This window comes from Zootermopsis nevadensis, unplaced genomic scaffold (assembly GCF_977971745.1).
Source record: "Zootermopsis nevadensis isolate Lab colony 2312 unplaced genomic scaffold, Znev_1.0 Znev_ptg000002l, whole genome shotgun sequence".
Classification (NCBI taxonomy): Eukaryota; Metazoa; Arthropoda; class Insecta; order Blattodea; family Termopsidae; genus Zootermopsis; species Zootermopsis nevadensis.
In genome coordinates, this window is record NW_028259134.1 from 11,335,368 (window position 1) to 11,353,475 (window position 18,108).

The 18,108-nt window shown below is 37.4% G+C and overlaps 1 protein-coding gene and 1 long non-coding RNA gene across 2 annotated transcripts in view; both read right to left on the minus strand.

The window, feature by feature from the left end:
- The window catches only part of Atf6 (bZIP_ATF6 domain-containing protein ATf6), a 309,841-nt gene that overhangs the window by 229,485 nt on the left and 62,248 nt on the right, over positions 1 to 18,108 (minus strand). The gene's annotated exons all lie outside the window — the stretch shown is intronic.
- Positions 15,615 to 18,108, minus strand: part of LOC110832182 (uncharacterized) — a 78,383-nt gene continuing 75,889 nt past the window's right edge. The window contains exon 3 of the long non-coding RNA XR_015535304.1: positions 15,615 to 15,969. This is a non-coding gene — a long non-coding RNA (uncharacterized LOC110832182). The remainder of the gene's footprint in view (positions 15,970 to 18,108) is intronic.

Below are 18,108 nucleotides of genomic sequence, written 5' to 3' on the forward strand. Positions count from 1 at the left end.
ACAAAACCCAAATTTTCGAAAAGTATAAAACATTCTGAACATAAAAATTAAACGTTTGAGCTATGATTTCGAAGTTCTCCGTAAAAGGACTCAGATAACTCTGCGAGTCATGGAAACCATTTATGCTTATTCCCATTTCGGATTATATTTCCGCAGAAACAAGAAAACAGCCGTGAGACTAGTGACTAGTTGATCACTCACAATAAGAGTAAGTCCGAAGATGCCAAGAAGTACCCATCCATAAGTCAGAGATCTCAGGTTTCAATAGATTTGCTTATCAAATTAACGACTTTCCTCAACTGAGTGTGAAGCGGCTGAAATGAGGGTGAATCTCCATAACTGGAATGATATAGAAACAACTGACCTGCGTATTTGCCTGGAGAGACTGACAATTTAGTATATCACAACGTATATAATGAGGGTGTCAGTAGTTCAGATTTTACGTCGAATGATAAAAGAATAAATAAACGGAAAACTGAATAAAGAGGTTTGAAGTTTTCACTGCAGTAAGGGCGACGTCTAAACTCGTAAGCAGATACCATCGCTTAGGAGAAACACGCTGTCTCCATCTGCAGCAGTAAGTCACGTGTCCTAAATTTCTACTCGCTAACAGGAAGTTCCGACGCACTAGATATTAGCAAGTATTCATTGCGTTGTTTCGACCCACTTCAGATATTGAACGCTAAGCCACTCATGCCAAGATTTCCAGTTAATGTCTCCTATGACGGACACGTGTGTTGCGATGCTTCTTGTAAGCCGTTTATACGGACAGACACCAGGAGCTTCCATCTGATGCAGTCAGCTACTATTATTAACAAAGGCTTAAATATTTCTACAATACTCAGAAAGTAATAGTGCAATTATATGTTCGATTTGTAACATAATATTTTTTCCGATTAACAAAATTCTTTGTTAATCTATTTTAAGGAACTCATTTAAAAAGTTACACAAGAAATAAAATGTTGCATATGACATGGACACTATGTGAATTACACCGAAGATAAAGAAAAATGAGCATAAAAAAACCTTTATGAATTCAACAGTCTCTGGTGTCAAAGAAGTTGCACAACTGAGATAGAAAGATGCTTCTGATGTTTCACGGTTTCTTTTCTTTTTTTAAAAAAGAATAGATGCACACTTTTTAGTTACGTGCTATTTACTTTTGGATATCTCATTTGCCTCGATGGTCAGAGGAGACTACAATATGTCTCTATGCCACTATCCAATTACCAGATAATACAAGAGTGAACGTGGAGCAGCGTTGTAATAATACTGACAAAGGAAAACCGGTGAACACGGAGAAAAACCTATCCCAGTGGCACTTCAACCACCACAAATGCAACACAGAGCGTTCCTCCATGGTGAGAAGCCGGCGACTGACCGCTTTGAACTGCGAAGCCAATAACAATAGTTAATAATCCAAGATCACGTTTTCTCCATTACGAATACACAGCAGAGTCTTTATTTGGCTCTGTGTAACCTATGTTATTGATACAGCATCGTTAAGTAAACCAAGAAGCAATCCTATACAACGGCTGAAATTCTTTACACTAAAATACCAGAACAAACAGGCTGTAAATTACTTTCGTAAAGGCGACCATTCTGAGGCTCTGAAGGGAGAAGAAATTCTTTTCCTTTACCCTGAAGCTTTCTCTGGTTTGTCATGCAAAGCACCAAACTAACGACATGAAAAATGCCGGAGGGTGGGAGAGGTGTGTCGACGCTCAGACAAGAGAATGACATTTTTATGACATCAATAATTTTTATAAGAATGGAGAATATACCAAAGAAATAGAGGTTTGGTCGAGAGTGAACATGTTTGTTGAAGGAGATATGGAGCCGAAGCCATGAGATAGGATCCTGCCCCATCGCGGCAACTTCTCCGACACAGGAGTTCAGCGTGTAATCTAGTCACGACGCTAAAAGCGCTAATTATGTCTGACTTTTATCTTTACGGTACCGTATTAATTTTTAAGTAACGACTCATTTATGAATAAAATGTTCATGTACAGCTCCACTCGCAACACAGAATTTCTCATTCTGCCACTAAGTCTCTGTATGTAACCAAATCCATGGAATGGAGCCTTGAGGAGCTCTTTGGCTAGTTAAAAATTCCCCGCCTCTGCTGGATCCCGAAACTACTCGACTGACTTCACAAAATGTCTATACTGACCACAATATTCACCTACATAAATTTCAGCCCCAATCCATGTTCCATTGTATTAAGATTCATTTTAATATCATCTCTCCAACCTCCATGTTGTCTCTCTTTATTTAGGTTTTATGACTAAAATGTATGCGTTTTTACACCTTCAATGATTATATGATTTTCAAACTTTTTTTAAATTAAAGACCTAATTTGAACACAACTTGCCTGAAAAATGTTAATCAGCCCAATTCATTGTTTCTTAGCTTCTTAAGTGAAAAAAATATTAACATGTAGTGTGATATTTCAGTGCAAAATCGGCCGTGGATTATTGTAAATTTGTGTGTGGATGCACAAAATCCAAGAGGACGTCAATATTATTCTAGGATTTTCATTATTCTATATACCTGCATATAACTATTTTATAATACGCATAATAGTTTCGAGTTAAACTTAACAAATCACAGATATTATTACGAAAAAGTAATAAATATTAAGAGCGATCCAGAAATAACATTGTAGAGTTCCAGAAAGGAATTCATAAAGGCGTAATGAATTCAGCCGGCAACAATTTAAAAGAATAGAGTAAGCCGACGAGAATAAATAAAACACAAACTATCTCACTGCTCTTTGCTAACTAATTTTAAAGACGTAGAAACATTTCAGTTCAAACTTGAGACGCTAAAACATTTAAATTCAAAATTCAGTGTGGTGTGCCATGAGAAACTCCGACCCAATCATTCCAGTTCAAACAATTTTGAAATTACGTAATTAAATTGCAGAGAGTTACGACATACTTTACAATACAAATGTGGATATAATGTAAAATATTAATGTTTATATCTTTGTTTTTTTTCCGTGTACTTATTCATTCCGCTGTGCACCTTCATGACATTAATTTTCAAAATATTTTATGTCCTCAAGAGCAAAATCAGAGCTGTTACGATATCGAACGGTTAATTCCATGGTGGGTGAATAGAATGAGGTCCGCCCACTGCATCCAAAAGCACTTTGTGAGGCTGATTTCAGAATGTTAAACCTCTTACAGGAACGAACCTCCTCGTTACTACATTTGTTCATCATAGTCGAAAAATCTAATATTAGAATTTCAGCACGGAAACCAGATATTCTAACTTTGGTTTTTGACAGTTCAAATATTCTTCCTAAAACATGTTCCTCATTCACCCCCAATCACTGTTATATCCTTAGTGCAAGAATGTCAACCTCGAAATCTACTTAAGGTCGCTTAAAAGAAAGGTGACTGTTCAGGGTTCATCATATGGGTGCGGGAATTCGTAAACGTATACTGTCGTACTGTCACAAAAATAAGATAAAGCTGAATATTTGTTTTTTCTTGGAGGTCCACGTCGGAGGCTAACAAATTCAGGGGGCCCAAAAAGTGGGTTTCCTGCCCTCTTCCCACTTTCTAATTGATGACAAAAGCAGAATCCAGTTTTCGAAATGCAAATTTATAACTTTTCAATATAGACGAATGAACTCCGAATGAACAACATCGTATATTATAACGCACTGTCGTCAGAAACATTCAAACTTCTATAACATATGGATACAATTCTTGCAATAAATTCCTACTGACCAGGTCGACAGGCAATTTGAGAGACAGTGAGTGTGTGAGATATGAAATGGCTTTCCGCGAGAGATGTGCAGATATATTGCTGGTGGGGCAAAGAGGTTAAATGTCACACACACACACACACACACACACATATATATATATATATATATATATATATATACAGCCTGCGCGGGAGATAGTTATGTTAAAGCTTAAATTAACAAGTGAATAACAAGATATCACTAACACTACAGCAATACTGGAAATACATAAAAACTTGTTTAGCCTTAAATATTCTGGATATAAGACACCTAAAAATATTAACGTGTGCCTGTGATCTGTCTTGTGTGTCTGTACCCAAAAGTCTGCAACTGAATATTTTGTTCAAATAAACATTAGCTCATCTTGTAATGCAGTCTGACCGGAAGGACCATTACCTGCTAGGGTGACGTATCCGAAAGGGATACATCTGTCATTCTGTTTTAAGCGGAAATGGACGCTCTCTCTGCTTCTACTCCCACTCTTACTGGGCGCAGGCGAATAATTATGTGAGTGTGCTCCACAATACCGGAAACACAGAGGCGATGTGTGTAATTTGAAAGGGTGCTTCAGAAGAGGAGGGGAGGGTGGGGGGCACAAATGGGACTAAAAGCTTCCAAGATCCCGTGAGATATTTCCTCAAATGCAAAAATAAAAATTGAGCGTTCAAATCAACGTTGCGTTTAGCGCTACATTTGAAGGAAAACACGTTTATGAGATCACTATGCTGTGTGCGTATGTACGTCTCCTTTTAGAGTCAAAAATATTGTACCAACTTCCACTAACTTTCGTAACAGCGTTGTGTCATTAAAGGTCGCCCAAATGTAGGACTTTTGAACTTTTTACACTCACTAATAACAATATGGCGAGTTACTAACATATGACAGCTGAGGATGGCAATTACCCGGAGTCAGGCGGGCACACACATTCGTATAGTGATTACAAATCAAACAAATGAAATGGCGGATTACAATGTTGAAAAGTGGAAGCAACATTAATGCTACTTAATGTAGGGCCCTGATGTCATGGAGAAGCTTCTTAAAATACATGCAACCTTTGTTGAGATAACATTTTGTAAAGTTAAACAGAAGAACACAGCGGCTGTACAAAAATTTTAATTGAGGTTTCAGTTTCACAACAAACTGAAATTAAAGGAAGGGATAAAGCACAGACCTTCCTGTAAATATTTCTTCTTTGAAATTTAATGTCTGACTTTCTCTATCTCGGAGGAAAATAATAAATATTTGTTCCTCTGCGAGAATGCATGCATCTATAGACTCTCGCATTCGTTAGAACACTTAATTTCGTTAAACCAACTGTGGTGTTCTTTAGTACTGAAGTCAACAGCCAATGCTGTTACGGCATTCAACAGACCACAGCAACATACTATGTCGTATTATACGAATACGTGACTATAATCCTGAACAGACATGGCTATTTTGACAGATTTCTTCCGGGGTTTCTCATATGACTGCAGAAAGACACTGGGAAAGTGCTCAAAATATGCCACAAAAACTGGTTATTATTTTCTGCAATGAAGTATTCATCGCCCTGATGACGGAGGCAGTATGACCTCTGAAACGTTGGTTAACATCGACCAGACTACACAGCGCAATAACCCAGAAGACAGAAATCTTCAAGTATTCATAGTACTATCATATGCCTCATTTGACACAGCGCAAATTGAGTAGCTGACACACAAATCCTAGTACATGAGCCAATTGAAATAATAGTTTAGACAAGATGGCTGACAAAAGTTCAAAATAACTTACACAATTTTAAGGTATTCAAGGATTATAAGTGGAGTATTCCTCAATGGCCTTCCACAACCTGATAATGTCGGTTGGTAATAACGGAGAACATCTTTAAAAACACCCCCAACTGTAATTTCTCTGACATTAATACGCATCTGTGTTTGCTTATAATTGCATTTAACTCCGCATTAACATAATTTTAATAGATCTAATTTACTGCAAAACTTTACGTTTTTGTACGATATTTAAATGTTAAGTATGATATGAGATTCTCAGAGCAGTGAGGACGAACATAGCAATATGCAGTCTGGTAGAAGATTATTAGTGTTCCATAGGCCCTTTCTGCCTGTATCATCAGGGTGATGAACCATACTAATCACCCTGATGATGGAGGCAGCAAGGGCCTCTGAGACGTTGGTAAACGTCTGCCAGACTACATGGCGTTACAACCCAGGAGACAGCCATCTTTATTTTCAAATATTATCGTAACTGGTCAAGAGCTACATGCATTCCGCACTGCTACCAACAGCAAATTCTCTTATCTTTTCATGAGAAAAATATTTATATTTAAACCTTAGATAAATGAAAAAAGAAGGAATTTAAAAAATATATTTCAGGACTTCACAATTTGCAGTAACCCAGTTTAAATCAGCAAATCTAGTGGCACTAACAATTACATAATATTCATACAACACTCACGTAAGATACATTGCGTTACAATGTCAGGGTTGTCTTTCTTAACTACCTGGTTTCATGTTCTCTGCAGTGACCTTCGACTATAAAATCCAGAAGGTGAGGTGCTCAAGTTGGGTCACGTTTATACTCTACATTTCCAACTTAGTTGACCCTGATCAAAGAGTTTCCTTAACCGAGCTCTCTATGGACACACTAACCCTCCTACGAGGTTTCAAGGGCAATTCGGCTAACAACCACCATTAACAGTGTGCCACCCATTCAGTTAGATAATTTTCGACCTTCTATTAAGTGGAGAGGTTAAGCAATAACTTGGCACTCCCAAAAGGAAATGCCTGCGTTTGTGTATTTTGATGCAGTGGAGCAGGTTGAAACCTTCCTTTGCCCTTATGTTTAGTGATATGGACAAAAAAAGACCAGTGCTCCATAAAGAGGGATTCCTTAAAAACAACTCTGGTCTTATACCAATACAGACAAAAATTAATAGGCTGTAAAGGTGTCCGGAAGCTCTAATTTTCATGCACTTTGTTGACTAGGTTATTCATTGCTCTTTAACTTATCCTAAAAGTGAGATTTCAGGTTCTCAAGACGGCGAGTAAGAAAATTACTACTAGGATGTTGCGCCCTGATAATGGAGGCAGAAAATGTCTCTGAAACGTCGGTAAACTTCTACCAGATTGTTTTCACTAGTCGTAAAACTTAATGTCTTTAAAAAGAGGCATTTCTTTCACTTGGAAACTAACATTCTTGTTTCCGAGTATAATCTTTGTGAATCCACTATTAATCGTACGAACGCTATAAAAATTGTTGCAGTATTTCCCGATTCAGAACATTATATTCAGAAACGTGCAGACTACATATTTTCGCAAGCTATCAAGTTATCGGGTCTTGGTAGTGGTATAACGACTTTCTTTTCAGTCCTGACAGTCTTTTGATGTTGTATTTTACTTCTGGTTATATCTACATTTGAATATGCCTACCTTGTACGGGATACTTTAACGTCTACCGACGCCAACAAGCTTGAGCAAATCCAAAGGAAATATTTAACGCTTTGCTACAATCATTTTGTTTCTCAATTCTATTACGGCTAAGAGAGTGCTTTAGATCACCTACATTTACATGCCCTTTGCACTAGAAGGTCTCGCTTAGCTGAGCTCTTTATTTTTAATGTTTATAACAATTTTAAAATTTGTCCTTTATTCAAAACTTTGGCATTCATGTTCCTATTTGTAGTACATGTGATTCCCCTTTGCTTGCTGCTGGTTCCTCATGTAAACTCTTCCCTCCGCTAGATATGCATCAGAAGCAATCCTGTAATTTTTGATAGTAGTAGCAGCCTTCTGCGTCTTATCTTCTTATTAAACATAATTATGTAACATCTATTATAACTTGCGTACTTCATGTCAATTGCATTCAATTATATTTTTGATTTCTGGGCTGTATCTGTAATTGACATTTGGCAGTTGATGGATCACATTAAAACAAAGAACTGCGTGGGAATGAATTATTATATCGTTACTGTTGCTATATGGCTCTATGAAGAAGAACTGGAAGATCTAATATCACAAACAGCAAGCTCATCATTTCGCATAAACCTGATACAATTCAATTCAACGTTAATTGTTCTCAAAAAAATTTCTTCTTAAAAGACTGAATTTAACTATGGTTCCATATCCTATCTTCTAAGTTACCATTTCCCAAATACCTAGGAACAATTATTTTTATTATTATAATTGTTTTGTTGTTATGGCCATTAAGAGTAGTAGTGCAATAGTATCCCGATATTCCGACACGTGTATGTTTAACTGTAATTATACTAAACAGAACTATGTAAGGTTTAATTACAAATGTCCGCTGTAGGATGAGCACATTCCTCGTTACCAATGTATAGTGTAAAGTCTGTAGGCTGTTGCATGATTTGTCGTCATTACGTTACCTTAATACAAATTTCCAAGTCTCACGAAGTTCAATATCGTACGCGAACTTGCTATTCGCTTCCATTGTTAAGATGTTAATCCAACTACCAAACCTCCGTTACTCAAAACTTCCTTCAATGGTTAAACGAGAAAACCAGCGAAATGCATCAGACGTGCGATGTGAGCTGTGTAAAGACCATTATGTCGGTAATCCTTTTACATTACCTCCGCGCAAGTCCAAGTGCTTGGCTCAAGCAACGGGCGATCTTCTGCCCTCGTCACTCCTGCTAGAACCCGGTTCACATCAACCTGGAACGTTTAAACCTTAAGGGCCTATGAACTACTGCACCACGTAACCTGAAATTACACTACAGAAGTCCTAAACTCATTGAGGCAGGCCTACACAAGTTCCCTCTGAATACAGTAGCCACCTCCGAAACGCAGTAGGAAGTACATTCACGTAAATTCATTCGCCAGGGCCAAAGCTACCACCTGCACGACGGAACTGAAACTCTAAGGCGCGAATATGAAAGTGTTACATTCTTATATGCGACGATAAAAAATCAATCTAAATAATATGCTGAAAATTGTAGGCGCTCTAAAAAATGTTTGGTGTCATGGTGACCTAGCGTCCGGATTTGTGTAGACCTTCGTTAAGTTACCTTAAATTAGAAAGTAACACTTCTAAAATTACTTTACAAATTAACAGCTAAACAGTAATGTCTAAATACTTAGCACTGAAAGAATATAGGAATGCAGCTCAATGCATTCTACGAATTCGGAATTAGAATTAGGCAAACGGTCAACTTCATTCTTACGTTCTTAAACCCCGGGGAAGGGGACCCAGGTAAACCACTAGGCGGGCTTCAGAATCGGTCTGGACTTGGAGACGAGAAGAAGTCGCCTCAATGACTGTGCTACTCGTACATTCGGCACACTCACATTTAATAAAAATGTCAGATCTTAGGCACTGGACTTTCTTCGTGACATGAATCAATCATTCTGATAAAAGTCAAAAATTCACGAAAAGTTTTAAGTAATACGTGCTCGAATGCATTTCGAAGTCCACTGATGAGTTATGCTATTGAAACTCTGTGACAGAAGTATGATGATGTGGGAATGGTTACGATGGCAACACTAACAGCTGGAACATCACAATAAAGACCTAAATTTAATAGTTCTGAGTTTAACAAAGTGTCGTATGAGACGAATTATCTTCTTTAAGATTTCTTTCTTCTGGGTTGTTGCGCTGTGTAGTCTGGCTGATGCTAACCAACGTTTCTGACGTCATACTGCCTCCGTCATCAGGGCAATGAATATGCTAGCCCCACACAACCTATTGGCATATTCATCGCCCTGATTACAGAGGCAGTATGACCTCAGAAACGTTGGTAAACATCGACCAGACTGCACAGCGCAACAACCCAGAAGACAGAAATCTTCATACTCATCGCCCTGATGATGGAGGCAGTATGACCTCTGAAACGTTGGTTAACATCGACCAGACTACACAGCGCAACAACCCAGAAGACAGAAATCTTCATACTCATCGCCCTGATGATGGAGGCAGTATGACCTCAGAAACGTTGGTAAACATCGACCAGACTGCACAGCGCAACAACCCAGACGACAGAAATCTTCATCGCCCTGATGACGGAGGCAGTATGACCTCTGAAACGTTGGTTAACATCGACCAGACTACACAGCGCAACAACCCAGAAATTTTCATACTCACCGCTGTGAAAACCTCAAATCTTACAATTATCTTCTTCATTGCAAGGTACGATAACATGAATAAGAATGAGGCAACCAAGCAGAGAAGCGCATGATAAGCTATCGTATTAAAACTTATCAGTCTATGTTCTTGATCTGCGCACTGGAACTCTTCCAAACTGCTGCTTCGTACCTACTGGATACACGATCACCTAGCAACTTAGGCGTCGCGTTACTGTGAACTAGGCCTGCGCTTGCTGACGGCTACAGACCGAATCCCCGGGCATCCGGCAGGAGGGTGTAGACTTGCCTCTCATTGTCCAAGCCACATCGCCCCGCGGTCTTGTTGATTGAATTAGCCCCTCATTACAGCAGAGGCCGCCGCACGATTACTCGTTAGTTACTACAGCACAAGTACAGCAGCAGCTTCGGGTAATTCAATTCTGTAACGGCCCTACCCACCGATCCCTGTTTCTGAAATGCCACTGCAGTAGGCGGTCCTCATGATTGATGACTACAAGACCTCAAGGCGTTACCGTAAGATTCAGAAATACTCTATTCCAGAATGACATTAGCGTAAGCATTATGAAAATTAACACAAAATATCTATCTCAGCTCTGTCCTGTTGAAAGGTACAAAATCTTATTTTAAACTATTACTTTAAATTATTATTTTAAATTATAAGTTATGGTACGGACGAATGTTCAAGAAGATTCCTTTTGGTTAGCACAGCCACCACGTAGGTATACCACTGCTTCATGTACTGGGCAAGTTCAGTTCACATTTTACAAATTACTTTTCAAAGATTCGTTTTAATATTATCCTCCCATCTACCTATTAGACTCAAAGGTCACCTGTCCTTTATATAACGACCATAATTCTATGCAAAGAGAAAAAAAGAACCTGCCGGTATGTAACTGTCTTCGCCGTAATGTTTCATCAAATGCCATTGTCAAAATGCTTGTATTCGCCTCAGTAATTTGTTTTAAAATAACCTTCGTCCTTGTACTTCCTCAAAGTTAAAGTTGCAATGGGATGCTTGAAAGACTAAAGAACTTTCAAAGATTACAGTGTTCTGGGATATTACGCCGTGTAGTCTGGTAGCCTTCTCACTACCCTGAACATGGAGGCAGCAAGGAGCTCTGAAACGCCTATAAACGACCATTGTGCTCCACGGCGCAACATCCCAGAAGACAGTCATCTTCATTCCAGCAGCCGCGAGAATCTGAAATCTCACACCGTTCGTTTTTCCCAATAATAAATCAAATTACCGTGTTAGAACGCTAAAAGATAATCAAGCTAATATTTTGTCTATAAATTCGTTATTTTTTCCATCATACATTTCCCTGTAGTATCTGTAGACGTGCCTACAAAGTGACAACAGGTTAGCTTTGACGTTATTTCTCTTCACAGTTCTGCTAACTTATCTAACTTATATATTCCTCGGTAAATGTTTAGGCATTAAAAAAAATTAATTTATCTTTTTATATTTTCGATATCTACCATAGCTACAAGCTACAAACTGAATGTCAATGTAGTCAATACAATAAAATCTGCTCTTATAATGGAATCCCATAAGACCTAAATGTGTTTTCCTTTTCATACGTTTTCAGCTTAACACAGATTCATGAAAAGTTTACACATTGTATCTCCCGTGTAGTTTTTGTTCCATAAAACACGTCACAAATCACATCACTTTCAGTTTCCCTTCTTTCTTTTACTGTTATTTTTGTCAGCATATTGCATACATTCGTCTGCAAATGAGCTTACGACTTTCACATTAGCAATACGGAAACACTTTAAATAAATTCGACAAAGGGAGTACAAAAAAGTTGTTATCAGCTAGAAATAAACATTCAAATAGACTGTTTCTCCATTAAATTCTCTCCCCGATTATACATTCACGTTTTCATTTATTAGAGGTAAATTTAAATTACTTATTTATTTTACATTCGTGAGACAAGACTTTTCCGAGAAACGAAACCTTTCCATATAATCCAGCCTCCTTTATATATAGGTATTATTGTACATTTTTAAAATCTCTGTATGTATGTGAATTGTTCCGAATTGGGGATATGTAAGCGGTACAGGAAGGGGGATTTTAACAGACGTCAAATATATGACAAATTTCTTAAAAATCGGAGACTTTGTTTAAAAAGTAATTGAAAATGGACGTACCTCAGTACCTACTTCATGGTACAAGGCTTTGTTACATTAAAAAATAAATACATTTTTGCTAATTTTAATATCTAATAACAAGGTATTATATTCCTGGTAGATTAACATAATTCTTTTGTTATCTACAGCTGGGAAGTTTTCTTCTCATATCCAAGCAAATGCAGGAGTCCGACAATCAACGGCACACAGATGCTGAAGTCTGTAGGCAGGGTGGAGAGAAATTACAGAGATGACCGGCAGAAGTGGAACTGAGGATAGTGCTAAGAGAATAGGGGTGAGGTACAGGACGAGAGGAGGCACGAAAAGTGAAAACAGAAGGTCATTAAGGCCAATTAGCAGCCAGTTGAACCACGTCAAAGACCTCCTTTCTTTCCTTTTAGTTTCTGTTCTTTCTCTTGGTACCTAATTTCTTCTGACCAAGAGAGTTTTCTTTCCCTTTTTCTCTTTTATTCTCTTAAAACTCTTTTTTCGGTGGTCAACCGGTCTTCTTGTTACATGTGATGTGTTGATTGGCTAAATAAGACACAGTGGTCTTTACACTGTTGTTGAGTTTATGAAGTTAACTTAGAAAAAGGCCACTTCTGTAACTATTGTAAGAACGTCTCCTCAATTACATTCCCTACAATACGAAACCCATGTACGGTTTTCTGCTCCACGAGATAAGACGTTTGTTTTATTTCGGTTTCATTTGTAAAAAAAGAAACATAGCACAACATGTTTTAGCGAGGGTGTGCCTTTTTTAGAAGTAGGGACCCGTTCATCTAACACCCAGAAACGTTTTACGTATGGAAGGAAACGTATTAGGAATTACTCCCTTCGCTGCTTTTATATTATGATTGCATATCAGTACAATCCGCGTTGATGCCGTTGTAGATTTACTAGTCGTTTGATGCTTAGGTTACTTAGTGAAGCTGTTTCAAGTATAGACTTCATCAGATAAATATGTCGCTTAATTGACAAAGCAATAATAACCGATAAAAATTTAATTAACAAGGAAGTAAAATATTCCGCTCTTCTTACATCTCAATTGCTGACGAAATTAGAAGGCAGTTGGCCGCGCAATAATTTTGGGGCGAAAGGGAAGTGGGTAAAGCCATTAAACAAAGTGACTGCTACTTTCTTTTGTGAGAAAACATCAAGTCAATGTATCCATGGATGCCCGTTGTAACTTTTGACCATTGCCATAGTGAACGGTCTAAAGTAAACATTCAATGTCATTTCAGTTATACTGTTAAATCAAGTTTGGTTTCAGTTTTATTCAATGCATATCCTATTTAAAGTAACATTTTGTAAGGATGTTTGTTCTCCTATGTGTTTCCAATCGGTTTCAGAATTCGTCATCGCAGTTTATCACATGTGTCTTGAAGTAATATAAAAATACAATACGTTATCTAAAATCAAGTTTCTGCTCGGGACGGGTGATTATGAAGTGTTAGCTGAAAACACCCAAGAAAAAAAAACATTGATGGGCCCTTGGAGGAAATAATCTTATTATCCTAAAAATGAAACGAGAAAGTATCTCAGTATTTTCCAAACGACATTCGAACCTCTATATCCCATAGATCAGCAATTCCTACTAACAAACAGGCCTAACACACGCTCTTTTTCATGCTATATGCAGAAAAAAGCGAAAACAATAAAAGATAAAAGTACAACGAATATCAGTAGAGTAGCGAACAAAACAGCTGCAAAATGGGGAAAGCTTACAAGAAAAGAGGCATCGACGGTAAAAGAATATGGAACAGAAATGAAACAAAAGACATACAGTACGAAGCAAAATGAAAATGGGTCGGTATGCGTCACTCACTGATACAAAACATTTGCCTCACACATTAGGGAACCTGCCACACTACAGAATGTTCGGCGTGAGAGATTAATGGTAAATCAAACAAAAATAAGCAAATTAGTAAATGTACGTGTAGCGTAACAATTATGACGTGACTCTAGATTTAAATTCCTGAATTTTAATGTTTGATGTTCAATCACAAATAGAACCAAACAAAGAGGGCGGCCATGTAAAGACTTCCAATATAAAAAATAATCGAAATATGAGATGACACCGCGTAAAACATTTATTTTCCAATTACTCTGAAAGTAGTTGGACTCACGGCGAAATGGTTATTGGGCATATGTTTAATTTTTCTCTATAGTTTTTGCTGGAAAATATATTTCGCCCCGGTAAGCAGTCACGCTCTAAATGAGCTCAGAATAGCACATACGTCTTCTTATTGTTGTCCGATTTTAATCGAAAACTGGTTACATCAACAATATTTTTATGAAAGTTCCCGATATAAAATTTAATAGCAACAAAAACCCGTCGAGCAGTGACGAACAGGTAGACAGTAAGTGCATTCTTGTTACGTTTCGTTGAGAACAAAAGAAAAAAGAAATGTTTTGGCGCAGAAGCATTGATCTTCACCTGTTTGCGAACAGAATTCCAACCAAGCAACAGATTGTCATGATTTCTGGAATAGAACTTTGAAACAAGCCATGGTAACCCCCTTACAAATACATGCCTACGAACTATTCATAATCAATAAGTTTCATTCGAAACTACAGCTTGTAATTAAAACCGCTTGAACAAAGTCAGTACATTAACTGATATTTAGTAGACTAATAGTGTTCTGCGTATTCATAACAGGCCGCTAATAATATTTCCCAATACGTTTAACAGGGTTCATAGTATTTGTTTTGGACGACTTTCACTTGTTATTTCTATGTTGTTCCAACACAAAAATAATATACGCAACACATGCTAACATATTAAGTTAACATTTAAACAAGAACCCTTAACTTGACCTAAACTTTGTTAGTGACATTTTCTACATAGTATAACATAGGTTATTATGCTATGCCATCATGGAAAGTTCTTCTGGAATTGGTTAATAACAATTCCTTCGAAACACAGCAAAACGCATTAATCTGACGATGGAATAGAGAAGCAGAGTTCACTGTTTCACGCACTACAACGTCCATCTCCTAAGCCTAAGTTTCATCTAGCAAAATCCCTTCATGGGCCCTTTAAACAAAACTCTCACACACCTCAAAATGAAGAACTCTGCCAAACGTCTGAACAACTAACAGATCGATGTGGATGTTGGCATGTTGTCTGGCTTTAAATTATTTACTGCCCATCATGGGGATGATCCTCGTTATTAATACGGTTACATAAACATCAATGTGTGTGTTCATAGCTAAATGAGTATGTTATGCTCTGTGACCGGACTAGTCATAAATCAGTTCCATTGCCAGCCAGCAGGGGTTGTTTTCCAACATGAATCCCACGCATCCATCTCCCAAATAATGATAATTAACATATAATATAAATGATGGGGAAAGCGACAGCATCATCATAAACCACGTGGGCATTTGGGACCCATGGTACACTGGACGGTTGTCACTGCCCTGCTAAGACAGAACAGACTCATCAGATCACGAAGTTCTGCCGATTTATTAGAATGCCACTATATTGCCTGGAAAATACGTTAAATCAGAGTTAATGATAATCATAATAATGTTAACGATAACAAGTTTCGAATACGTCAGCTCCTTATCTATGGCGATTATCTTAATTTATTCCGGGTAAAATATACATACCATGAAGAAAATCAGTGAATTTAATTAGAAGGTAGTATGGAGACTGCTGTAGAAATAAGACAGATTAATGTAATAAACGTTAATATCGACAGAATATACTAGATGAGACTTCAATTTCTCAAAGGGCGAGTACGAAGAGGCTGTCTTCTGGGCTGTTGTGCTGTGTAATCGGGTAGAAATTTACCGACGCATCAGACGTGCCTTCATTTTCAGTGCGATGAAAAGCCGGAAATCGTCTATGAGAATACATGCCACAGCACCCCGGGAGACAGTCAATATTTGTAGAGAATGTAGTCTTCGGCTGTTTCCTTCTATTCAACTCCATCGATGAGTACTTGAGATGCTGGGTGTCTCGACCTAGTCAAGAAATTTCCATTTCTTACTGTGATTAAAGGAACTCCCTCACTTACACCATCCCACTACAATCATGTCACAGACTTTGCTTAACAAATCAGAAAACTCGTTTCAGTATTCGGATCAAGCCAAAGTTGTGTAGGCACACGGCGCAAACTACAGAAATGATTTGCATTTTATTTCCTTTAACTTATACCCACACGCAGTAGTTTTCGAAGGTGAAATCATTACTCAGTAAAGTGCCATTTGATAGACGTACAACCTTATATATATATTAATTAACATCATCGACTATAAAGCTATTTTCATCCGAATTAAAATGTTACTTGATCAATCAGTGATCTTTAAAAACACACTTTTCGACTAGAGGGCTAAATTACTGACCGTAAACTCTTCACACCACAGACAATAACAACTCAAATTTAATAGTATCTTGGCCAGATTAGAGTTCAGGTCTAAATCTTTTAAACTGTCAATGTAAACATGGATTATTTCCTTAGACAGAATTAACAAGTTGATTTTTGTAACGATGAAATGTGATACTTTCCTCGCGGTACGGTTATAAATGGTTTAAAGATATAATATGACAACCACCAACTACTTTCTAATTCATGATTTTTAATGAAATTGTATAGTAATATGTTTATCATATTATAGATACCAGCGGGTCATTACATTTACCGCTGAGATTTGTTCTATAATGTGGTTGCAAGTCTACGTATAATTCTGGAGGATAATGGGCTATTAGAATATGTAAGAACAAATACGCTGATGTTATCTGATACAGCAGATCTACATTTAGATTAGATAACACAGTTTAGGATGACATACATTTGCGTTTTAACCCAAAGGGTCTCTCACTTCCTGTCCATTAATAATTTTACGTAAAAAATACATTTTATGTTAATTACCTTACTGAGATAATCTTTCTCAAAATTTCTGATTTTTTCTGAATTGTTATGATGAGCTCAGAAGAAACAGAGAGAGGAAGAGTGGAACTCAAAGCAGGTAATTAAGCAAAATGATTATAACTATTAATAATTTTTTATTAATAATAATATAAGGAGGAGGAGGACAACGATCTAATACCCACAGTATCTCTGCACTCACCAGCGCTTCAGATATTACATTCCGTGCTGCTCGTGAGCTCTGCGGGTCAACGTTAAGTTCATTACAGAGACCAGCCCTTCTGAACTGCATCCCTTTTGTATCAACTAAGCTGTAACCCTACCCACTCCTAATGTCTCTCACAAAGTATGGCATACAGTCTTATTGAGGACAAAGCATATAGCCACTGTTATGCACTCCCACATAATTAACATCTAGCTAGCGCTCTCTTAAAATTTGATTTTTTCATTTTTTCTCCTGACTGCGTTTCAGAGTCACAGAGACTGCCAAGGCAGTTTCATAAAATAATTTATGCACAATAATAACAACGACTCGATTCCTTTATCAGAGTGTTTGCTAACAGCAAATATTCTATGGCAGGCGAACATCGATAAAAACGCAGAATAATAAAAATATGCAATACTAACAGAAATTCACTGAGAAGGAATAAATTAAAACTAAAGTAATCTAAAACGAGAAGGCGTAATAAATCTACACTTTCCCGCAAAGACAAAGACTCTTCAAAGGAGAGAGCTTTAGCTAACTGTACCCACAAATTTGCATGTCAGTTGCAGGAAATGACGTCATTAGCTGAAGCAATGATCACGTTAAAAATAGAAACGTCTCTTTAGGCACGCAGACATCAACAATGTTCATAATGGAATTGCAATTTATTTTGTTCCTATAAATAATAAAAATCAGAGATCTATTTATAATAATAAAAATTCTATTAATATGACTGTAACACAGTTTAATACATTTCACATGCCGGAATATATTTTTCGGAGAATATTAATACATATTGATTGCGCAATCAATCAAAAATACACGGAAACAAGTCTATCAAACTAAACGTTTCTTTCACGCGACGTCTACAATAAAGTCAAAATACTCAAATTCAAGGCAAATCGAACGCGGAGCTGTGTAAAATTCAGTATCTTGATAACACCTGCCATTTTCTAGTACTTCCATTAAAAGTAACACTGTATGCATTACAGCCTTTCTAGGGCTTACCCCCAGTAAGACGTACATAAA